Source organism: Dasypus novemcinctus, chromosome 9 (assembly GCF_030445035.2).
Source record: "Dasypus novemcinctus isolate mDasNov1 chromosome 9, mDasNov1.1.hap2, whole genome shotgun sequence".
NCBI classification, from domain to species: Eukaryota; Metazoa; Chordata; class Mammalia; order Cingulata; family Dasypodidae; genus Dasypus; species Dasypus novemcinctus.
The window spans coordinates 46387284-46413470 of NC_080681.1; the positions used below are offsets into that span (position 1 = coordinate 46387284).

A 26187-nucleotide genomic window follows, 5' to 3' on the forward strand; every position below is an offset into this window, starting at 1 on the left:
TGAAATGAATGCTCTGCTTTACCTTTCCACAGTTTTTCAAAGCAGCATGGTAACGGCTAACGTCTAGAACATTGGAAATCCAAGTTACCAAAAGAAGTGGGTGAGTGTGTTTTAGATTCAATAACAGGGAATTCCATAGAACTTTATCTTAATGAACAACTAAAGCCTAGTTACTTGTAAAATACTGTGAAGATGTGGTCTGGTTTCAGTACAGTTTCGCCTAGTTTGTATACTCCCCACATACCCCTCCATCCAGGACTAGCTCTTCCTACACCCTTTTCTCCTCTGGGGTCTTCTGTTTATATGCTCTGCCAGCTATCTCTTCTATTGCTTGCCAGCTATGTCCTCCACTGGTCTACTATTTTTCCACTTGGAGTCATTTTCTGATCTCTTTCAGTAGCTACATGCTTGAAGGAAAGAGATAACTTTGAACCAAAATGTATGTACACATATTTTTCCCAGAAAATTAGGAAAATTTACCTCTCCTACCACTAAAATTCTGCAGTTCACATATAGTAAAAAAAGTCCTCTTGGACTTCATTGTCATTGTGCCTATAAATATCTTCCTGGAACTCATCCAGGCCTTTTAAAAGTACAGTAATTCATTGTTTGTGTCTACATAATGCTAAAACATCTTGTGGGAGAATTCAGTCAATTATTCAACTTTTTGGTCAAGAAGACACCAACATTTATATATTTGTTAAATCTGAAGGTATCAAGCAACTGAGTATTTAAAAATATCTGAATAAATGGGTAGTGTTCAGATAATGATGTAGATATATATTTTTTTCTTTTCTTTTCATTTAGCTATTCTGGTGCCAGGAGACACAGCTTTGTGGGTGCTATTAACACATAGAGGGTAATTTATGTACTGTGAGCTCATTGCTAATATTTTTTCTATAATCAGACAGATTCCAAGAAATAAAAATGTTACTTTCAGTTCATCACACAAGTTTAATTTTATTCTCTCTCTTTCACAGAACAAATAGACTTTTTAATATAAAGTGATACAGGTAATTCATATAATCTAGTTTTAACATTTAACAACATTTATTTATTTTATAATGCATTTAGCTACCGAAATAGTAACTGAAAAAAATTATGATTTAATTCCTTAAATTTTTAAATGATTTAGATAGGATGGGAGAGATCAGAAAATTAAAATTTTACCTCGTCTTACATTAGTGTGGATCTTAGGATTGTTTTTTTTATCATGAAAAGTTACTCTTTGTTACATTATTAGTGTCAACAGCATTTTTGACAAATGAGTATTTATTTAATACATTTTAACATCCTTCTCCCTTCATTCCTCCCCCCTTTCTCCCTTCTTGCTCCTAGTATTTGTTTATCTAGCCTATGATTTGCTTAGGAATCTTGCACTAAATTAACCTAGACATATTTACAATTTGCATTTTGGATTTTGTTTTGTAGTTTGATTTCCTTTGAGACAAATTTTCTAAAATTTTCTAAAGTTTGATCCCCCCCCCATCATTATGTTGAAATTGAAATGATGGATCACATCAAATCATCAGTTTGGATCATTTGACCATTTTATGCTGCTACAAAAATGGAATTTCTTGTTCAAAGTAAGTTATTTGACTTTTTGTATAATGCCAATAAAGTGTTTATTAAATACTTATTTTTATCCTTGAAATGATGTTTGTTTACAACAGCTGTTTGACTTACTGCTTCAGTGCATTAAATTGATTTACACACAGAAATGACACTTGTACTTTTTTTTAAAAGATTTATTTTTTCAAATTTATTTCTCTTCCCTCCCCTCCCAGCCCCCCCCCCCATTGTCTGCTCTCTGTGTCCATTTTGCTGCGTGTTCTTCTTTGTCTGCTTCTGTTGTTGTCAGCGGCATGGGAATCTGTGTTTCTTTTTTGTTGTCATCTTGTGTGTCAACTCTCCATGTGTGCGGCCCCATTCCTGGGCAGACTGCACTTTCTTTCATGCTGGGCTACTCTCCTTATGGGGCGCACTCCTTGCATGTGGGGCTCCTTGCCACACGAGCCAGCTCCACATGGGTCAAGAAGGCCCAGGGTTTGAACCACAGACCTCCCATGTGGTAGACGGCTGCCCTATCCACTGGGCCAAGTCCGCTTCCCGACATTTGTACTTTGTTTTTGTAATCTCATTGTACATACCCACATAACCTTACTCCAAATTTCTAATATAAAAAATTTCTATGCAAAATATCTTATTTGTTGAAAACATGTTAAAAAAATGATTAATAGCTAAAAATTCTGTTTTAAATTAAAGAAAGAAATTAGGATTTCAAATAATTTGTTATACCAAAAGTCAGAAAATTTCATGCACTGAAAACTTGGTTCTTCAAATGAAAGGTTAAATCTTCACTTTAATTTCTGCTTCTATCCATGTAATGTGCATATTCAGATATTTGAAAATCACTTTACTTAAATCTGTACAAAATTGTTTTAACAACTACTATGTTGTTGTTTAACCATAGTCAGCAATATTTATTAATTATTAGAAAAACAATTTCTGCAACTGGACCTAACTTTTTCTAATTGGATGCAACTCTGACAAATCTTGAAAGCACAGGAAAAATTATATACAATCTAGAGTAGCAATAGTTAATTTATAAAATATTCATTAAGGAGCTAGATTTATCTTTCTCCCTGTTATTAGTTGTAAGAATGTTTGTATATGTTTATGTACACACAAGCACTCACATATGATTATTTAAAATATTCAGCTTGCAAAATTTTGGTCAGTTTAAATTTTTTTTTAACAACAATAACAAAATGGAAAAAATACCTCTGAAAACAAGATGGAAAAAATTTCCTCAGGTAACAATTCCACAAGAATAGCAATGAAAAAATTTTTAAAAATTACTTTGGCTAGTCAACACTGAAAGTTTCCTCTTTTTGCTGCAAAAATAATAGACATGCTCATTTTTGAATGAAGATAAATGGTATGAAACCACTAAACAAAACAAATGGCTTAAATGAGCACATATTGTTGAATAAAAATGAATTGAAGAATTCATCAAAAAACATTAACTATTACTGATAAAGAAGAGCATTATATGACCTTCCATCTTTAGGATATCAGTCAGAAGGTGCTTGAGCTTAGCTTCCCACTGTCAGTACTAAAGAGATTAGTGATGTAATTGTCATTGAATCTGATGTCCTTCTAAAAAAAGAGCTGAATTTGAAATGCAAATCAGAATTTATTGAATCTTTTATGACACAGCGGAAGAACTAAAGGACTCTGGTTTATGATGAGAAGAAAAGAATTATAAGTAGATGAGAACTATGTTTTTGGCAAAGTGAAAAAACAAAATAAGCAATCAAATCACATTCCTTGGGATTTCATTATAATATGCAAGCAGATTTTTTACTTTGCTATGAGGCAATTAAAAATTTAAGGAATCATCTTCCAGGCATCTAATCATTCAGCTAAGTACCTTCTCCTCATCTAAGCCACTCACTTAATGGGCTCAAATAAAATGGATATATAAATCTTAAATATTTGAAACTGCCATTTTTGCCAATGAGAATTGCCTGAATGCAAACAATATGCCCAGTAGTTTTTGCCCTTAATTATGTCAATAATAGTAGACATGTATTGGTTTCAGAGAATTGAAAAAGTCTGACAGACATCTCCAAGAATCTATGTTTATATTAGAAATGCAACAAGAAGACAAACTGTTTTGGAAATTGCATTATAGAAGAAAATACTATATAATGCTGAACCTTGTTGGATTCAATCCAAAGAATTTTAGTGTGTAAGAATGTGTATTTTGCAATCCAAAGGCAGAATGATATAGAGTCACCATTAAAGGGACATGACTTATTTTTTAAAGCAAAACACAAAACAAAACAACAACAACAACAACAAAAATAAGCAAAGAAAAAAAACACAACAGCTAGGCCTTTGTTGAAACAACATGGTTCTCTAAGTTGATCAGGAAGAATAAAGGATGTCCAAAATGGTGGCTAGTTAACTCTAGGAGCAGTACATCATCGGTTGTGATGTGTTTGTAGAGCACAAACTATGTGACAAATCTAGGCACAATAAATATAAGATCCCATCCCCTTGCTAAAGCAAGTTGTCCTTTTATTGTTGATGTAAGAAATATGTAGAGAATAACATGTCTTAAACTGTGATTTGGGGTAAAACTATGAGAAGAGAGAGAGCACCTTGGGCTGGCGATCAACTGAACCATGAAGAAAGTGTTGAATTTATAAAGGTGATACAGAAGGAGGAGGCCATTTTAGGAAAGGGTTGTAACATGTTAAAAGTACAAAGCTTGAATAATAATATAGTATTAGCAAATACTGAGTGATTACTTGTGCATGACTGTTCTAAGCACTTTGCTTCTACTGCATCATTTCATCATCCATCTCTGTCTTGTAAATGAGAAAACAGAGTCACAGAGAAATAAGTGACTTGTCTAAGGAGGAGCTGAGATCCAGATTCTGGCAATTTCAGAGCCAGTTTATTTCCTTGGTTGCAATGAGCAGATGTAAAACTGATAGATTGTGGAAAAGAATCAACTTAGTGTTAACCTAGTATAAAATATTTGCTTTTCTACTTCTTAGTTGGTTTATTAACTCATGCCAAATATGACAATCCTTTATTTTAAAACCCCATTATTGGCTTCAGCCTTAGAAAACCTCAAACCCATTGTGTGTAAAATAAAGTTATTTGTCATATGGCCAAATATGAACAGTATATGGCCAAAGTCAAACATTATTCTGTTGTAACTTTTAGTTTAATTGTAGATTTTTCTAATGCTAGGTTCCATTACTGCATAAAGGCAAATTAAATTGGTCAACTTAGAGGAAAAGCTCTTACAAAATATGCTTGAAATGACCAGTTGTTTGACTAGAATATGTAACAAGTCTGAATATGGAAAAACCATTAAACACTAAAAATTGAAGCAAACTTGGAAGTTATCCCCTTAAATTAAAATCTCAATTAATATTATGAAGTCATTACACTATAGAGTTGGATATAAATGTAATTAATTGATGGTTAAAATACCATACAAATTTAATAGAATTATTTTGCTAATAGATTTTCAATTTGAGACTCTTGACTCTGAAATAAGTCATTTTGATGGACTATTTTGGAGAATCCTAATAGACAGAGTTAATATACATTATTTATGCTCAGCAGTGTTTTTTATTATGCACATGTGCCCAAAGGCTTAGGCAATGGGCAAGGGTTTTTTTCAATAAATTGAAAGAATAAATAAATTAAATTAAATTAAAGCCACATGTTACCTTTTTTCCTTTCTTTCTTATTTGGCATTTTTATGTGACTCTTGGCTACTCCACATGTTAAGCTTGGGTCTGGTTTCAGGTAATCTTCTGATTAAAGGCCTATTCATGAAACAGTCTAGGAAAGTTTCTGGTAACATGTAGAGAAAGCAGTGGATGGAGACTCAAGCTCAGCAGACCTCTGAGAATCTTAAACACAATCTATGCAGCCCTTGATATATATATAGCTGTGTGGTATGCTGACAATTTAAAGGGAAACTTTCTTCTGTGTAAGTAACTATATTAGTAAGACTTCTCCAGAGCAACAGAAATGACAGGAGATAGTGATAGACAGACAGAGAGATAGAGAGATGGAAGTAAATATGAGATTTACTATAGGAATCAACTCATATGTCTGTGGGGATAGGCTAGTCTTAATTCTGTGGGGCAGGATACTGGTTGCAAACTCCAAAGTTTTTGATTAATTCCCCGGGAGATTATATTATAAATAAAATCAACAAAGATGAAATCAATTGACTGATGATTTAAATTAACTGAATACCCTCACAGTAACAAGCAACCCAGTACTTTCTTGACCAAACAACTGGATATCACAACCTAGCCAAGTTAACACATGACCTTAACTATCACAGTCCACCCCTTGCCAAGTTGGCACCCATACACATTTCCTTAAACCGTAATTAATCTCTAAATAAAAGACATTATCAGCCATACTTTCAGCCAATATAATTCAACTATCCTGTATACAATTGGAATTGTACTCTTTTCCCAGAAAAATCTGCAAGGCCTTGTGTAATAGACGATCTTAAACTGGATGACAAGAAGTTAATACAACTTATATTAAGGGAATACAATAGGGAAGAAAACAAAAACATTTGATATATGTGTATATATATATATAAACATAAGAAAACAAGGAAGAAATACAACCAATACAGTGCTTGTTTATGCAACTGGCCATATGGCTATAGCTCATATTTATAATGACCTTCTTCCACTACCCATTCCGTATTCCGTCTGCCCTCAGCAAGCACTTCATCTGGTCTTGGTTCTTTGCCTGGAGAAGTGGCCCAAATCCTCATTCCTGAAGAGTCTGGGACATTAGTAAACTAGCCTGGATTGGGTTTTTGCAGTTTTTCCATTGACTTTAATTACATGGCTTGGTAGTACTAAGAGATGCCCTAGGGGAGCTCCTGTATTACAGGTAAACACTTCTTTACCTCCAGTATGTAGTAGAAGTACTATTTCCTCTTGATAATCATCCCAAACAGTACAGTAATTCCCTACTTTGGGTGCTGATTCAGAAGCAAGGAATCCAAAGTGGCTCGGTGGCAGTCTTCCAGTTCAGTGAAATCATTGTTGTGTCTCCTAGTGCAAGCACTCTTCCTTTTGGAACCAAGACCTGTAGATCAGCATAGCTTAAGGTGGTGGGGAAGGGAAACAATATTTTTTCTAGTAGATCACCACAGGTAATAGGGAGTGGTGTCACTCCCATTTCTACTCTTTGATTTCTGGACCTATGAATACTAGCTATGGGAGAAACAGCACCATAAAGTGGATGCTGATTTAGAATATATGCAGCATCCTGGAGAACATTGCTGTAGCCCTGCAAGGTATTCCGATCCAGTTGGCACCAAAATTGAGCCTTCAAATGGTTACCCTAGGGTTCTATCAACCCAGCTACTTCAGGATGATGGGGAAAATGATGAGACCAGTGAATTCCGTGAACATGTACCCATACCCACACTTAATTTGCTCCAAAGTTTATACCTTGTTCAGAAGCAATACTGTTTGGAATACCATGATAGGGGGTAAGGCATTCAGTAAGTCTGTGGATAATAATTTTGGCAGAAGCATTGGATAAGAGAAGGGAAATTAATACCTGGAATTTGTATCTATTCCAGTAAGTACAAAATGTTCTCCCTTTTATTATTCAAGTGGTCCAATGTTATCAACTTTTCACCAGGTAGCTGGCTAATTACCTTGGGGAATGAGTGTTAGCCTCTGCTCCTGGCAGATTGGGCACTCAACAGTGGCTGTAGCTAAGTCAAGCTTGCTAAGTGCAAGACCATGTTATTGAGCCTTTGCATAACCGCTGTCTCTACCACCATGACTATTTGTTTTTGAGTCCATTGGGCAATGATGGCAGTATCTGGGGAAAGAACCTGACTGGTATCCACAGAATGGGTCATTCCTTTTCTGAAGTCACCCTCTGGTAAGGAACACAAATATCTTTATAATTTCACCCAATCAGAAAGGTCTTTCCACATATCTCTAGCCTACCTCTTTGTCACTAGTTTTCAATCATGTTTTTTCCAAGCCCAAGTCCTTGACCACCAACCAACCATTGGCCACTTCTCCTTCCAAGCAAAATAAACAACCAGGTGCTTTGCTTGAAGTTTGGCCCAGTGGCAGAATTTCCCTTCACCATTGTCCTACAAGGACATCCCAGAAAGAGACTGTAGTGCTCTCCATTTTCATGTGGTATCTGTGTATCATGATATCTGTCCGTAAACCAAGCCCAAATTTCTCTTCTTCAGTCAGCTCATTGTTAGGAATTCCCCAAGAGGCCATAGCTGTGAGCTGAAAAGAGAAGGCATTGTTGCAAGAGGGGGAACCATTGGCATTTGGGCCACTTCCTCATGTAACTTACTTATGCCTTCAGGGATTGCCCAAGACCGATATTGTACCTGACACTTTCATTTAGTAATGGAATGCTGCTGTGCACACCCAATTTTATTTCTTGAGGAATCAGACAATACCTACTTCATGATAGGCAACTCATGTCTCATGGTAAATTGGTGACCCATGGTTAAGCATTCAGTGTCTACCAAAGCCCAGTGGCAGGTCAAAAGCTGTTTTTCAAAAGAAGAGTAGTTATCTGCCAAGGATGTCAAACTTTACTCCAAAGTACTAAGGATCTCCCTTGTGATTCTTCTGTAGCAGTCTGCCAAAGGCTCCAAAGAACATCTCTATTTTCCACTGGAACTTATAGCATCATTGGAACTGCCTATCCTTTGACTCAAATGGTAGAGCAGCTTGCATGGCAGCCTGGATCTGTTATAGAGCCTCCTCTTGTTCCCATCCCCACTCAAAACTAGAAGCTATGAAGGTCATTCAGTAAATGTGCTGGAACAACACATCTAAATGAGGAATATATTGCCTTCAAAATCCAAACAGGCTAACTCTATATTGTGTCTCCTTTTTGGTTGTAGAACCAGTCAGATGCAACAGCTTATCTTTAATTTTAGAAAGGATATCTTGCCATGCCCACATTACTGGAAGCCTAGAAATTTCACTGAGGTGGAAGACCCCTGAATGTTCATTGGATTTATCACATAGCCTCTGACATGCAACTGCCTTACCAATAAATCTAGAGTAGTTGCTACTTCTTGCTCACTAGGTCCTATCAACATGATGTCATTAACATAATGGACTGTTGTGATTTTTTGTGTGGAAGGGAAAGGAAATAAAGGGCCCTGTGGACTCTATGATGACACAAAGCTGGAAAGTTAATAATTCCCTAAGGTAGGATAGTGAAGGTGCATTGCTGACATTGCTAGCTGAAAGCAAACTGCTTCTGGTGATCTTTTATAAAAGACACTTAGAAAAAGCATTTGCCAGATCAATAGCTGCATACCAGGGGATGTGTTGATTTCCTCAAGTAATGATACCACATCTGAAGCAGCACCTGCAACTGGAATCACCACCTGGTTAGGTTGATGATAATCCACTGTGATCATCCCAGATCCATCTGTTTTCTGCACAGGCCAAATGGGAGAATTGAATGGGGATGTAGTGGGAATCACCACTCTTGCATCCTTCAAGACCTTGATGATTGCACTAATCTCTGCAATCCCTCCAGAAATGCGGTATTGCTTTTTTTTTTACTATTTTGTCTAGAAGCAGTGCTAGTAGCTTATACCTGGCCTTTCCTATCCTACTAGCCCTCACTTCACAAATCCGGGAACCAATATGGGACCCTGCCAGTTACTGAGTGTGTCTATTCCAAGTATGCATTTGGACCAGAGGAAATAAACACAGAATAGGTTCAGGACCCACTTGGACCCACTGTGAAATGGACCTGAACTAAAACTCCATTGATCACCTGACCTTTATAAGCCCCAGCTCTGACTGTTGAGCTACAGTTGTGTTTTGGGTCTCCTGGAATTAATGTAAGTTCAGACCCTGTGTTTCATAACCCCTAAAATATCTGACAATTTCCTTTTCCCCAATGCACTTTCACGCTGGTAAAAGGTTATAGGTTCGTTTGGGGAAGGTAACAGCATCCTTTCACAAGGCAACCAACCTTCTCTTCATTCAAGGGTTCTGGGTCTGTAAACTGCCTGGAGTCTAGAAATTGGTTTAAGGACCATGACTCTCTGTTTTTGTGATTTAAATAAGACTTTTGTTCATGTGACCTAGAATTTTTCTGCTTATACAGATCAAATACAAATTTAGTAGATTGCCCATATATTTCACTTCTAGATGTTCATAATCAACTACACAATTCCATAGATCTTTGTGAGTCAGACTATTTTGGTTATCATTTTGACTCTGCTCTCTATTATGATAGCCATGCCCAACTTGTCTTTGGCAATTACGTTCTGCCACTTGACTCCTGCCAATCTGGGGTCTGGTCATTCCCATTGTTCTTAAATATACAAGTTCAGTGGTAGGAGTTCCCTTAATAATAGCTGATATACAGAGAAGAACAACCACAGAGCTCTTCAAAAATGATAAAACTGCTCTCACAAATTTATTCCTCATAGTCCTGGTGAAAGGTGGGTTCTCTGGACATTCCTCAGGTGGGTGATCAGGTCTTACATGATAAGTATACTCTTAACTTTCTATTCTCTCTAAGCCTTTGGATCCTCTCAGCCAACCACCTATCCTAAATGATTGAACTACAATACTGAATCCACAATCTCTGCTTAATTAGATAAATCAGTAACTCAGCTTGATCCGACTTTATGTTCTTTCTCCAGTTATCTCACACCTTTAATATTCCCACAAATTTTACCCTGCTTTTCATCTGTATAAATTGGAAAAATCATACACTTATTTTTAAGTATAACCTCCTCATGGTTCACACACTCTATACCTCATCTTTTGGAGCCTGTTGAAACTTGAGTCTAGTTATATGTCTGCAAGAAAAGACAGTGGTGGGTGTGGGATATGAGAGGAATTAGCAGTGTCTTGCAAGTCAACTACCTCAGTGTATTCCATTACAGTTTCATCTGGTGAAACAGGGTTAATCTCTTCAGAGGTGTGAGGGCTGTTTCCTCAGTGGAGGTAGTTACAGGTTTAGCAGGCAAAACATGGTTAATCTCTTCAAGGGGAGTAGGATGGGTGATGACTTAGGGCAAGTTGGAGGTCAGATGGCTGATTCCTCAAGGCAGGCATTGATTTAGCTGATAAGGAAGATTCAGTAGCATTTAGGTCATATTGGCACATATAAATTAATGATATCCCCTGTCACCTTTATTAGCTCATATGTCATCATTCTAATTTTCAGGATCCCATTCTTTTCCAATCAATGTCTTCACTTTAACAGCAGATAGTCTGAAAGTTTGGAGATTCAGTTTACCTTGTAATTCAGCCATTTGCACAGCCAAGACTCTGGGTCTGATTTTCAGACATGTCAAGTCTGTGGTTACAAGAAATAAGAATTTCTTTCAGGGTGGACATAATAACTTCATGCACACTTGAGTTGAGAATCTGAAGCCTTGAACTCATCCCTTTCTTTATCAACTGTATGCAGTGTATTTAAGAACAACTTGACAACATCATTACACATTTTAACTCCACAAAACTGTAAGTTATCAAATACATTGTCACCCAGAGCCTTGTACCTTGTAAGCATTTGAGTAGCAATACTCAATGATATTTTGCATATATCTATTGCCAATTCACCACATGGACTATCAGTGCCCACTTTTTTACATTTCAAAAACAATTTAATGAAGTATATCATTCATACATGAATATACATAAACAATTAATGTGTAGTAAAAGTTCTCAACTTACAAAACAAACATGCATAACATTATACAGACTCCCATATGTCACCCTACCACAAATACCTTGCAGTGTTATGAAAAATTTATAATAATTTATGAAAGAGCATCATCAAAGTGTTACTACTAACTATAATCCATGTCTTATATTTGGTGTATTTCCCCAACCCACCCTATAATTATTATTTTTTTGCTCATAAACCATACAATTTATCTAAATTGAACAATCTTTGGCGTCTGGTATGATCACTGAGTTGTGCATTCATCAATTCAATCAATATTAGGGCATTTTCATTATTCTAAAAAAACCCAACAAAATACAAACCACTATCATACCCATATGTTAGCATTACTAATTACAAATTCTGTGATGTGCTTTCACCATTTCTATCCATTTTCAAACATTTCCAAACAACTTTTTACCAATTCTGTACAGATTAAACCTCAGGTTTCCATTCTCTAACCACATTCTTTTCTCTGGTGACTTATAGTCTAGCTATAAATTCCATGCGTTTGCTTATTATATTTAGTTCATAATAGTGAAGTCATACAATATTTATCCTTTGGTGCCTGGCTTGCTTCACTCAACATAATGTCCTCCCAGTTCATCCATGTTGTCATGCTTCATGACTTCATTTATTCTAGCAGCTGAATAATATTCTATCATGTGTATATACCACAGTTTGTTTACCATTTGTCAGTTGATGGACACCTAGGTTCTTTCCATCTTTTGCCAATTGTGAATAGTGTTGCTATGAACATTGGAGTGCAGATGTCTGTTCATCTCACTGCTCCCAGTTTTTCTGGGTATATACCTAGTAGCAGTATTGCCAGGTCACATGATAAATCTATAGCTAACTTCCTTAAGAATTGACAAACAAATTTCACAGTGGCTATACCATTCTTTATTCCTACCAGCAGTGAATAAGTGTTTGTATCTCTCCACATCCTCTCTTCAACACTTGTAGTTTTCAGTTTTGTTAATAGTGGCCATTCCAGCAGGTATGAAATGATATCTCATTGTAGTTTTGATTTGCATTTCCCTAATAGCCAGTGGTGCTAAGTATTTTTTCATGTGTTTTTTCACCATTTGTGCTTCCTCTTTAGAAAAGTGTTTATTCAGGTCTTTTGCCCATTTTTAAATCAGGTCATTTGTCCTTTTATTATTGAGTTTTTGGTCTCTTTATATATCATGCATATTAGACCCTTACTAAATGTGTGATTTCCAAATACTTTCTCCCATTGAATAGGCTGCATTTTTACCCTTTTCACAAATTTATTTTAGGTGCACAAGTGATTAATTTAGAGGAGGTCCATTTATCTACTCTTTTCTTTTGTTTCTTGTGCTTTGGATGTAAGGTTTAAGAGACCCCCAGCTATTATAAGGTCTTGTAGATGTTTACTTACATTATCTTCTAGGAGTTTTATGGTCCTATTAGTGCCCTCTTGATCATTGGATATAGATTCCTCAGTGCTTTTTTTTCCTTGTTATTTTTTAAAAGATACATAAATAACATGAAATGTTACATTAAAAATATAAGAGGTTCGCATATACCCCACTCCCCAAATCCCCACTCCTCCCACATCGACAACTTCTCTCATTAGCGTGGTACATTCATTGCATTTCATGAGTACATTTTGGAGCACTGCTATAAGCATGGATTATAATTTATGTTGTAGTTCACACTCTCTCCCAGTCCTTTCAGTGGGTTATTGCAGGACATATAATGTCCTGCACTTGTCCCTGCTTTATCATTGAGAACAGCTCCAAAAATGTCCCCTCAGTGGCTTTTAATCTAATTAAATTAGAGAACCAATTCCCAAAACTCCAGAACCAACCCTGGAATCTCATCCTATTTCTCAAGAACCTACCTTATATTAGTCAGTGTTCTCCAAAGAAACAGAAACAACAGGATATTATTAGATTTATTACAGGAATTGGCTCACATCACCATGGGGATTGGCAATTATGAATTTGTACGGCAAACCACAAGTGGGGACTCTGTTGAAGGTTTTGATGAATTCCCCATGAGAAACTGGCTGGCTGAAGTAGAGATGGAAATTCTTTTTTCTTATTAATGAAATCATCAGTTCTCCATTTAAGGCCTTCAACTAATTGGATGAAACTCCTTCATTGGTGAAGGCAATCTCTTTTTTTGACCGTAGATGTAATCAGCCATGAATGCCATCCAGAAAATACTCTCTGTAACAATCAGACCAGTGTGTACATGACAAAACAACTGAACAGCATAACCTAGCCAAGTTGACATGTAAACTTAACCATCACAGTGAGGTGTTCGGTAAAATAGTTGATAGTTTTCATCACCAGACATAGACTTACTTGAGGCCCTTCAGAACCACAAAACCTAAACAAATGTGGATCCACCAGAATTCCCTTTCCCAAGAAATTGTCAGGAAGTGGGATCAAGAGAAACAATGTACTTCTCTGTCTAACTTTCTCTTGATCATTAACTCTAAGGGAAGAAAGGGAGAAAGAAGGTGTCTGGTATGTAATGTGAAATTTGTTTTAAAAAAATCTTTTATTATGGATTTACTCCCAATCATTCCTTGACTATATGATTATGTATTATGACAATGTCATAACATCAATTATTTGATGGAATGTCAGAAACATCTTACAAGTCTGTAGTTTCTTAAAAACTCAAGTGCTTTTATAACTCCATAAAGTTTATATAATAGGCTTTATTCTTTCTTTTAAATGATTGTCAGAGGGACCTACCATTATCTTGACACTTATATTTGAGAAAGTTTTGCTCGAGCTCTTATACCTTCATGGCAACACTCCATTTCCAGATTTTGTATATGTGTGTGTGTGTGCGTGTGTGTGTGTGGCCTCCTCCTTCTGCTTCTCATTATGTCTAACCAGCTGAATGTTTTGTCTGTTTTGATCATCAAGGTTAGAAGTGAGCTGAATTCTGAATATTTTTTGTAGTGTTCTTCAGTTCTGTTTAAGAAATATATACTGAAGCTCTGGACCAATAAAAATGAAGTGGATTTTGAGATTTTATTGATGTAATGGAAGAGAAAGTATTGCCCATTATTACTTTATCCAAAACATTTCAGAAGTACAAGCAGAGAAATATGTTCTATGATCAGAATTTAATATGAAATCGTGTTCTTCTTCTGTCATACAGAAAATTTGTCATAGATTTTATCTGCAATAAAAGCTATGTCAGTGGTGCCACATAATACATTTGTAAAGGTTAGAGATATTTTAACCCTCATTTGTGACCAGAATTATAATGGTAAGCAACCCACTGAAGCACCAACAGCAAATTGTTAAGAGTGTAAAATTTTCCCACAGACATTAATGCAAAACAGCATAGAAAGCCAGCATTGTAATTCAGTGGGGTCATTTTGAATAATGTCCTTGAAATTACAAATTTATTACATAAGTAAAAATACATGATTACAAATTCCATCAATCTCATGTCCTTGTCATGGATTTGTGTTTTCAGAGTCCAGAGAGATTATGCTGTTGTATTGGTTAAATTCTCACAAAGGGCCGTGAAAACATAACAGCAGCATTACTTTAATGACTTCCTTTTTGAAATGTGTATTGTTACAAACCATGCATAATGAACAGTGAATTCTCAGAAATATAGGTTTTCTGGATCTAGATTTCAATTTCTAAAATTCATATAATTTTCCATTTTTGAGTTCTGCTAATTAGGAAAACAAATATAGAAGTAAATATTTGTAGCTGGATAGACTATTCCTTGGAAAATTAAAGTTGCTGACATTCATTTATGTAAATTGTATTCTCTCTCCTTTTCTTCCTAGTTATATTTCCCAGTGTAACTTTCCAGGCAGAATTTATTTTCTTCTTTAATTGTACTTTACGTCTTTATATTAGGAACTGATTTTCAGATGCTACAATTTCTCTATCAGGCAGTTAGGCAATTGCTGATGAGCCACAGGACATATATTTCAGTATGTCATACATCCAGAGCTAGCTAGAAAAATGAAATGGATGCTTAGGTTTTCTTTTTCATTCGATGTACCCAAGACACAAATAAAAGTTTTGCTTGAGAGAAAGCAAAGAAAACTTTTTTTCATAGTCCAGGTAGTAGAATTGTACGAGCAATTTTGTGCCATTCTTAAGGCCCACACTGGCTTCCAGTCTTCTCATTCTGAGATGCAGAATGTATTTTGGATAGAAGATGATTTACTTTAGTTGTTTTAATCCACAGTTTCAACTTTTGCCTTTTCTTTTCAAACAAGTTTGATGAAAGCATCTGCAGGAGCCTTGTTTTGATTACCCTTTCTCCTTCGACCTTAGATCAGTATCAGTTTTTTCCCCCTTGTTCATATCCATTATAGAAAATGCTGTAGATTTCTACAGCATGACCCAAAACTCCACGTTATGTTTGCAATTTTCCATAAGATTTGTATAGTATAAAGTAAAAATGTTTGCTTTAAGAGACATCTGTTATAAATAAAAGGACAGTGTAAATTTTCAAGAGTGCTGCACAATAACTGTAAAGAATAAACCACGAGCCTTCTACAGTGGAGTCCAGCACTTAGTGATTTTCTGATGGGTCAACAGTGTTCACCTCAGTGCTCTTGAACCCCTACCTAACTCCTGGTCCTCCCAGACTCCCTCTCAGTCCCCGACATTGCAATGAAATTAGGCTGTAATGCTTTCAGCGTCCTCTCAGATCAGCTTTCATTCTCGGGAAATCTTGTGAATGGCATTAAAATATGCTTCTCCCTCTCACAAACTATTTCCTCAAAATACTTTAGAAACTCAAACCAGTGACTTCAGGTTCTGATAGTATCTTTATTGAGAAGCATCAGCTAGCTTGAAAGGGTCAGCCGTCATGTTCAGGGATACATATTGTTTAAGAAGTTTCCAGAACTACTCATTAAACTTCTGCCTCAGAAGGGATTTGTTAGGGAGAACAGAGAAAGGCTGGAATTTTTTTCCCCAAAATTTCCTCTTAGGATTTCTTTTAAAATGAATAACAGAGTCCTTCTACTATGCTCTTTTTATGACAGAATGTTTACTGTGTTTCCTAAAATGAGATCTCCAAAATGGCTGTTGTCATAAAATAAGTTGAGAAATCATTGATTAAGGATGACAACGACAAGCCAAAGACACATTGACGTTCAGAGGAAGAGAGGGCCGCTTTATTAAAAATTGTCATTGAAAGATATTAAAAAAGCTCATTTAAAACTTCTTCATGGATGTCACTTAAATTTTTTAATACAGAAAATGAAATCAGGATCTCAAATAGTGCTTTAAAATTCACAATATAAATTTTGTAGAATAATATATTATATTCAAGTTTTGACCTTAATAAGGGCTGGGGGTTGATGGAGAAATATGTAAATTAAGGCTCATTATTTTTCAGATAACAAGAAAGGAAGTAGCAACTTACGTGAATATTTCTTCATTTATTTACCGCATATCAAGTAGAGCTTGTAGTATTTATAGAAATATATTTTAAATTGCTTTTTCATTATAATACCACAAAGGTAAAATTATTTTATTGGAAAATTGATTTGCTATCAAATAAAGTACAGATAGGAGTTTAAAAGAGCTAAGCTAGTCACATGATAGAAAATTAGCTCACAAACAATACCAGGTGTATTACAATAGTTTTGTACACACACACACATATATATATATATATATTTTTTAAAACTCCCATATTTGCTGTTCTTAAAACTGATTTTTTCTAGCAATAGGGGAAACTGTAGGCTGCCACTTTTGCAGCTAGCAAGTGTCCAATGCACATGGAAATTACATAAATTGTCATGACTATCAAAACCAATTGCCAAAAAATTTTTTTAACAAAATTCTTCTCCCTCTTATAAATGGTTTAATTTCCCCCTATCTCTCTGAGTCCTTTATCTTCTCCAATGTCCTACCCTGCAATATGTGTGAAATTTTATCAAAAGCCTTCTGATATTACCATAAATTACTGTGTAAGCAGAGCTATTGCTTATCTGCCGAGGGTTTTTTTTTCTCTTTCTTTAGCAATTTTCTCTATGTCTGTGTGTGAAAGGTTTTCCCTACTATTTCTTACTGAAGACTGTACCTTAAAGGCTTTAACTTTTAGTGTGTGGATATTATAGAAACTTAGGCATAGAATAACATTGTGATACCACAAAGGGGCGAGAAAAGCATTTTCTTTCATCTGTTCTGTTTCTTTAGCAAGTCTATGGAGAGAATAATTGGGATATATTCCTATGTGAAATTCAGAAAATGTATTTCTTTATTATGTTTAATGCATTTTCTACTCCTTTTGGTTCATTTTTGGTTGCATACTTTGCACACAATGAATATTTTTATTTTTTCCAGTTATTTATTAAAAAATCTCTTAGAATTATATTTTATTAATGCTCCATGGTAAATGTTAATCTTTTGATAGGAATTCTTTTACAGGGCTCTATTGTACCTGGTTAGTCATAATTTTTGACAACCATGCAATTATCTTTACTATTGTGAGCTTTCTTAGGAAATATTCAAGGTTAATTGGATGGATATTCTACTTAGGAAAGAAGTTATGATGATATTCTATCATGGACTGTGTAATGTGGAAAGCAGCTGAATAGTAGGGTTGTTTTATTCCTGCCACAGGCAGCAATGGAGTGAAGTTTCTATTTTGGGCAGTGCAGGGAAAAGGTCACTTTGAAGATTCAGACTTTGAGAAGGATTGCCATGATAACAGAATATCTAGGAACTACTTTAAAGAAGAAAACCATAAAGCGCTCCTTGATGTGCCTGGGGGACTCATCAGTCCACCAGAAATTTCTCTTTCTCACTTTGTGACTTGTCCTGCCATAGCTCTAATTTTACATATATATCACCTCAGGTATATTTTAAAATCCTTTACAAAAATTAGACAACCAATCTTTCCCTCTACAGCATGAACATAGTAGCCTCGCAAATGGATTAAAAGCAAAATAGAAAGGACATGTCTCTTACTCTATCCGTACTGAGATCTGTCCAGCAATGCAGAAAATCTTCATATTTATCACCAAAAGACTGCATAGGCTAGCAGTGCATAAGTTGTCTTCAAAGGCAACAATAAAATTAGTAAACAATGATGACAAATCCTTCAAACTATCAGCCTTAGTTCTTGAATGGTAATTTTCTTCTCAGTACATCTACTACCTACAGATGCCTTTACTCTCTGACCACAAGACACAGGCCACCTCTGCCCACAGGGGTAGAAGATACACTTAAACCTGCATGTCTTGTAATAGCTCTTCTTTTGCCGTTGTATTTCCCTTATAAATGCTTTTAAGGAGTGTAATAATTGAGAACGTTGCTTCTAGAGATGATCCATTCTGGGTTCCACACTTGCCACTCCCAAATACTAGCTGTGTGAGCTTGGGCAAGTCACCTAACTTTCTGTGGCTCAGTTTTCCTATCTCCAAAATGGAAAGAAAAGCGAAACTACATCAGGGTGCTTTAGTGAGTATTGAGAATATTAATGTATTTATTTTTAAACTACTATTTTATATTATGTAATATTTTATAATAGTTACATTCATACTTTGTAGCTTTTATACATCAGACACGGAGACATGGAGATACAATAGGGACTGAATTAGAAAAAAATGCCTCTGTGGAGCTTATATTTTGATGAGGTAGAAACTGGAACAAACAAATTGATAGGTAAATGTTTATAATGTCAGACGGTGATAGATGTTATTATGGAAACAAATGGAAAGAAAAGGAATGTTGGAAGAAGGGCTACATTTGTTAATTGGGTGGCCAGAGAAGGTGTCATGGAGAAGCTGACATTTCAGCAAAGACCTGAAGAAGGAAAGAAAGTAGCCACGCAAATACCTGGAAGATGCTTTCCAGGCAGAGGGAAAAGCAGGTGCAAAGGCCCAGTCCCAGGTGACCTGGACTGCTTGGGGAGCAGCAGGAAACCAATGTGAGCAAGATGATATCAGAGATTGTGAGAGCCACATGATGTAGGACTTTGTTGGATGTGGGGAGGATTTTGTATTTTACTTTAAGAGGATGAAAAGCCATAGAAGGGTTTTGAGCAGGAAAGTGGTATGAAATGACTTGTTTTCTAAAACATCACTGGGGCAGTTGAAAGTGGGTTGTTAGGGATCAAGAGCAGAAGCAGGTAGAACAAGTTCAAAGCTATTGCAATAATCCAGTTGAGAGATGATGTAGCTTGCACCAGGGTGAAAGGGAGTGATTGCTAGATATGAAATGCTTATAACATTGCCTCTCACATAGTGTTATTGTTAGTATTTACTTTCATTATAAAAAATAAATAAAATATCCCTGTATCCTACTTCATGTTTCCCATAATTATGACATCCCATTCTGATGATAACTTTTCAATTATTTTCAGTAAAATTATTTTGCTATAGTTATTGCTATTTTTTTAAGCCAGCCTCTTCAATTTTAAAAAGGTGAAAAAGTTCTTATCGTGATTAGATTTGCATGATATTGCCAGGATATGTCTTTTAAATATTTTTCCCTATTGGAATACGTTTAGCTCATTTAAAATGTAATTCAGTTCCAATTTGCAATCCTTCCAGCTAGCAAGTCAAAGTGTCATATGAAATAAAGGCAGAGGCTTTTGAAAGTTTCAGGTTCTTAACATTTATTTTCTTCCCTGGGGGCAGCAAAATTAGGGGGAGGAGTGTGGTTACAATAGGTGTCATTTAGAATTATGAATAGGAGGCACTTGGTGGAGGTTCAGATCCCTGAGAGTGGGCATTTGGGTGGAGCAACTGTGAGAAGATAACTCTCCTTTTCTAATAATAGATTAAATCTGGAATGCTAAATGTCAAGCTAGATGAGTGGGAGAAACTGAAATCAACTCTGCCACCTGCTTTCGCCCTAGATTAGAAAATGGTCACTTGGTCTTAGGGAGCCTGCAAAAGCATCAGGAGTTCTGCAAATGAGTAAGAAGAATTCTAGAGAAACTCTCCAATGATTAGCTACCTGACTGTGGCATTAGGAAGTTATCTAAACTGGTCCCAACTATGACCTAAGTGTAGATTGTAAATAGACATTAATTCATTTAAGATTTTTACTGAACAAGCCCTGTGTAAAAAGAACTCTTTCAGGAACTGTGGATACAGAGATGAAGAAAACAAATTCACTGCCTTAGATAACTTACCTTGCAGCAGGAGAAACGGTTAGTAACATTTAAGCAATTGAACGCATAATATCATGTTATGTAGTGATAAGCAAAAACATGTAGCGGGGTAAGGAAAGGAAGAGTGACAAAGAGTGCACTTTGAAGAGCTGCTGAGAGAAGAGATCTCTGAGGAAGTGACAAAGATGCAACTTATGTGTACATTCCTGGGTAAGTATTCCTGGTGAAAGAATTCCAAGAAAAAGGCCCTGAGATGGGAGCATTCCTGCTTTGTTCCAGGACTACCAAGAAGGCAATATGACAACCTAAAGGGAGTGAGGAGAGGAGGAGTGGGAGATGAGGATGTAGGATGCTAAGGGAACAGATTTGGAAGGACCTTGGAAAGCCATAGGTAGCTGAATTCCTCAAAATGTTATGATCATTTAAAAGTGTTTTATTTTTTCAAGCTCGCTCTGTAAGGAAGAGAGAATAGGGGACATGTAAGTGGAACTAGAGTGTCCAATCCGCTATTGTAGGAAGTCAGGAGAGGTCATGACTTGGACTAACTTAGTATTGACTAAATCTGAGAAACATTTTGTACATAGAGGTGACAGAGTTTGCTCATAGACTGGAAGTAGGGTAAGGGGCAAGAAAGAAAAGAGAGTTTTGGTGTACTGTGTTAATGGTGATTTCATTTTACCAAATGAGGAATGATGGAATTGAAGTAAAGTTGTGTGCAAGGGATATTTTTGAAAGTTCAGAAGAAATTTTATCTTCTGTGTTCACCATAAAGCCTACCATAGTTCTGGGATATAAAAAACAATTACTATTGTTTAATATAAATAGCATAGGCAAGCAGATATGGCTCAAGCAATTGAGCTCCTGTCTACCATATGGAGCATCCCAGCTTCAGTTACCAGGGCCTCCTGGTGAGGGTGAGCTGGCCTGTGTGGAGAGCTGGCCTGCACAGAGAGCTGACACAACAAGATGATGCAACAAAAAAGAGACACAGAGGTGATACAGAGACACAACGAACCAGGGAGTTGAGTGGCTCAAGCGATTGGGTTCCTCTCTCCCATGTTGAAAGGTCCTGGGATTGGTTCCTGGTGCCTTCTAAAGCGAAGACGTGAAGGGAGGACAAGCAGACACAGAAGAATGCACGGCAGATGGACAAAGGGAGCAGACAGCAAGTGCAAGTGGTGGGGGTAGGGGGGATAAATAAAAATAATCTTAAAAAATTTAAAGTAAATAGCATAAATGGAGATGAAATGGAGATGGGCAGTTTAACTTCACCTTCTTTGAGATGAACATAAATATTTTCTATAACACTCATGCTCAAAGAATGTTCTGGGCCCAAAGGTGGGCTTTAGGAGACCTCCAGAAGAGCCTCAAATTGTTCTAATTTGCAGGTGTTCTCTTTTACCTGTAAGGAAGTATCAGGCTTCATTCTATACACTGATCTTATGATTATTTTTAACTAAGAGGTTTTTCTTTTGTTTTATTAGTATCCTATGATATTATAATTTGGTGCTTTTTAAAAACAAAAATATCAAATTAGTAGAGTTTATTGGAGACTAATTCAGTTTTCTACTCAGAAGTGTTGGCAATGTTTGAAATATTCCCTCAGTTTGGGGAAAGAACAATTCATTACTAGTGAACCAGAAAAGTTGTCTTGAGTTGGCTAAGATTTTTAATTGCTGTTACCTTTGCTTTTTAATTATAAATTAATTTTTAGTTTAGCTTAATCATTACTGTTTTAGTTCCTTATCAGATGTTTCATTAAGCTTATGGTGCATAGTCATGTGTATTTGATCTAAGAGTGTTTCTAGATTGCAGTATCCCCAAAGCATTCAATCCCAATGCACTGTGATTTGAATATGAATAATCCATACCCCCTATTGCTAAAACAGATGTCTACATAATTTCCCTCCTTCTTCACTCAACTTGCTTAGATGATGACACTTTATTGTTATCATGGAATTCATTTCCCCCTGGTAGAAGTGATGAGGTAGGATTGGTGGGCTATGTATAGAGTCTTTTGCACTGGTCAAATAGTATTCATTGAAAAGCTGTCAGTATACACACAGTTCTTTGGTTCTTTTAATTATTCTTAGTCATGAAGCACTTTAGTGATGAGTTTATATTTTACTCTTCTGCAATCTGCAAGATGTAAAAGGATAGATGACTAGAAAAACATTCAAAATTTGGGGGAATCTTCCTCATGCTTCATTGAAAACATGGGCTTTTGAGTCAGAGGAATCTAAGCTTATGTCTTGATAGCAATAATTACCAGCTTTTTGATCAATGATAAGTCACCTAACTTCATAAGTCTCAAGTTTTTCATCTGCAAATTGGGATCCTAATTTTTTTTACTTGATGGGGCTACTGTGAAGATTCAGTAAGATGATACTAATAATGATAGAATGTATTGAATTTTATTACAGGTAAGACATTATTCAAAGTGTTTTGCAAATGTCTCATTTAATTCTTTCAATAAGATAGTGATAATAAAAATAGCTGACATTTATAGTATAATGACTGACAAAGAAAAGATTTTAAAAACTTTTTTGGTCAAAAGCTAATAGAGGAATTTCAGTGAGACTGACAGTTTGTTGTTACCAAAAGATGCTTTTTATCAAAAGCATTACTTCTGTATATAAAGAATGAGTGAGGTATTTTTTTTTTTAACAGAATATGAGTGAGATATTGATCTGGTGTAGGAAAACATATTGTAGAGTATCATTCATATCTGGGATAAGACTAATTACAGAAACTTCTTTCATATAAGTGATATCGATGGCTAGCTAAAGATGACATTTGTGTCAAAAATATATCTAAGTAGAGTAAAGTTCATTCACTTCTCAAGATATCAATAATTAAGGTCAAATGAGGCTGTTAGTATATCCTAGTCAGACATGGACTCAAATGAGTATTTTCTCCTTATTTTAGCTAAAGAAACTAAGATTAATTTTTACAGATCTGGTAATTATTTGAGAACTGCCAATTTATTTTGTTAAAAACTAGCCAAATAGCAAGATTATCAGAAATCTTGTATGAAAAAAAACCACACACCAGTGTTAAGAGACTTCTATAACCAGGGAGCCAAATTTTGCCTCCAGAGAAGGACTATGTACAACTATAAGCAAAGAAGTACAGGGCCAAGGTGATAAAAATCTCCAAGTGAATATAGCTGTTTTGGAAGAGTGTGTCGAAGGGAAAGAAAACAAAGAAATGGGAACAGAAATGGGTTTCCCCTAAATTGTAGTGTATAAGCACTGACTAATATTTGCATAATGCTTTTATATTTTATTAGCTTCTTATATTGAAGAAAGAGGTCCAAGTAGGCCAAGAGAAGCAGTACAGATTATTGCCAGGTCCAGTTTTTCTTCAATTCCCATAGTCTTGCTAAATTTTCTGGAAAAGGAAATTGGACCATGACTTTCACCTAAAATTATTTTGTCTTATGCTGCACCCTGAATCATCAAATATCATCCCCCCCAACCCGCCACCCCCCCACCCCTCACACTGGCTTAAATGCTAAGGTCAGTATATGGAGAGTAGTGAAATAGTGATAGGAAATCCCAATTGTGATGTCTAAGTGGTGTTTCTACTAACTAGAAAGCCTGAAATTTTAGGCAAAGTTTTAAAAGCCACCCAATATTAATTCAATTTTGTGCATGAGTAAATGGATCTGTGTCAGTTTTTTGGATAGGGTTCAATATAACATGCAGTGCTGTTCTTACGTAGGTGCTCACACATTTATTACTCTTTGATGGTGAAAATTGGGTAGTTAGGAACATTTTAATATGTCTACATGGAGCTCAAAGTATTATAGAATTTCTATGAAAAAGAGGTTTTGGGAGTTTGATAAGAGATTATATCAAGAACCAAGGCTAGAAGATGTGAGGCTACTTGTAAAATGCATTTAGAAAATCCTATATTGGAAGTTTTAGATGAAACCCAGCCCAGGGACAAAGAGATTTGACTCCAATGGTAAGTTTTAAGATGCCTGGCCACTAGTGCCAAAAAAGCCATTTTTATTTTTTTTTTAATTTTGGCCATTTTCTTCAGATTGGAAAGACACTGGAAATCATTTTTGGCTCCCACAGCTATAATAAATGTAGCTGGTAAAAGCAGTGTGAGCAGTACCTAAGCTGGCTGGTTTGGCGCCTCCTCAGGAGGCTAAGGATTAGCAGACTAGAGGTTAGAAAATGGTCAGTGTCCTACCCCTGTCAGCTATATGATGTTGGAAAAGGCACTGTCCAGGTCCTGGCAGTATTCCTGAAATTCTGCCTGATACCTAGCCTGAGACTGTGACAATTCTAGGATACTTACAAAGCAGTCGAGTTAATTAACCGTAACTCATTTCCTATAACCATTTTATAGAAACTCATTTCATTGCACTTCATAATAATGTTTTCATATATTGCTTGCTCCCCATGATTTCTCTCTTCAAGAGATAAACTAATAGATTTACAACATAGTCTAAAAGTTCTTACTTTACCTGGGGCTACCTAAAAAGTACACTTGTAATGAATGGCACCTTTGTTTATTTCCCTGAAGTCATGAGACCACGAAGTTTTGAAAACGTGAAGAGTCTTATGACAATGGCGTCCTTAATTGAAAGAGAGGAAGGGATCCCAACATACTAATACAAAAAGAATCTTGTGGCAAAAACTAAAGAAGCTGCATCTAAATCAAATCATGGTTAAGACAGACCCCAGAGCTGGAATACCTACATTTGAATCCCTTCTGTCATCTCCTAGCTGTGTGACCTTAGGCAAGATAATTAATGATTCTGTGGCTCAGTCTCCTTGTCAGTAAAATGGAACCCATAATGGACTCAATTACAGAAGGTAGATAATTTGAGCTAATATATGGAAAAAGCCCTTAGTATAGTACCTTGAACATGGTAAGTACTATAAAAGAGTTAGATGTTATTATTATGGACTATTTCTTTAAGGCTTGTTTGATTTGTCATCCAAAAACTACTAAATTGCCCTCTTCTAAGGTCAGACTTTTGTAAAATAGGAGAACGCTTGTGCTGAAATTGTAGGCTTATTGTGAAGGCTGTATAAAAAAAAATGTATTAAGCCCCAATAAGTGCTTATCATTACTATTTTCATTATTTTTATTTTGTTACAATTGCAAAGCTACTTAATGTTGTCTTTTTTCTTTTAGTAATATAAAGAGCGAGTATTTTTAATTCTTCATCACTGTTTAAAGAATTCACAAGTTTGCCATCTCTGGAAAGCTTGCAATTGTGTTTACTAAAACATATGGATGTTTACTCTAAATGCTTCATTCCTAGGATCTGCTTCCACATGTGCATATCAGGCATAATTTTAATATTTTAATCCCAGTAAAGCAGTGCATGCTATATAAATGTGTATAGTGTGCTTAAGATAATTTTCATCCTCATGTTAATTATTTGTGTAAAATGCAAATATCTAATTGAATGTAAAAATTGATCCTATACATATTTATTTGCTCTGTCTATTCTCAGGGTAAATTCAACATGATTACTGCCAGCATAATTTCAGTTGACTTGTGTTGTAGGAAGAAGAATTCACAGTCACCTGAAGTATTAGCCTGCAGCAGTCATTATGAAAAGCCCCCACAAGAAGCTTGCAAAATCCTCAGAGGATTTCTTAAATCTTATGAAAAAGGGAAAGAAATAGAGTAAAAGAAGATTTCTACTCAAAAAAGAAAATGTAGAGTTAGAAACCAAGGAGTACTTAATCTATTGACATTTTGAACTCTTACCACCCAGATTTCTCTTTATACATTACTTTGTATTATTTCAATAGTACTTAAAAA

At 35.8% G+C, this 26187-nt stretch overlaps 1 long non-coding RNA gene across 1 annotated transcript in view; it reads left to right on the top strand.

Moving 5' to 3' along the window:
- Nucleotides 1–26187, top strand: part of LOC131279734 (uncharacterized) — an 89925-nt gene that overhangs the window by 32758 nt on the left and 30980 nt on the right. The window contains exon 2 of the long non-coding RNA XR_009187175.1: nt 33–100. This is a non-coding gene — a long non-coding RNA (uncharacterized lncRNA). The remainder of the gene's footprint in view (nt 1–32; nt 101–26187) is intronic.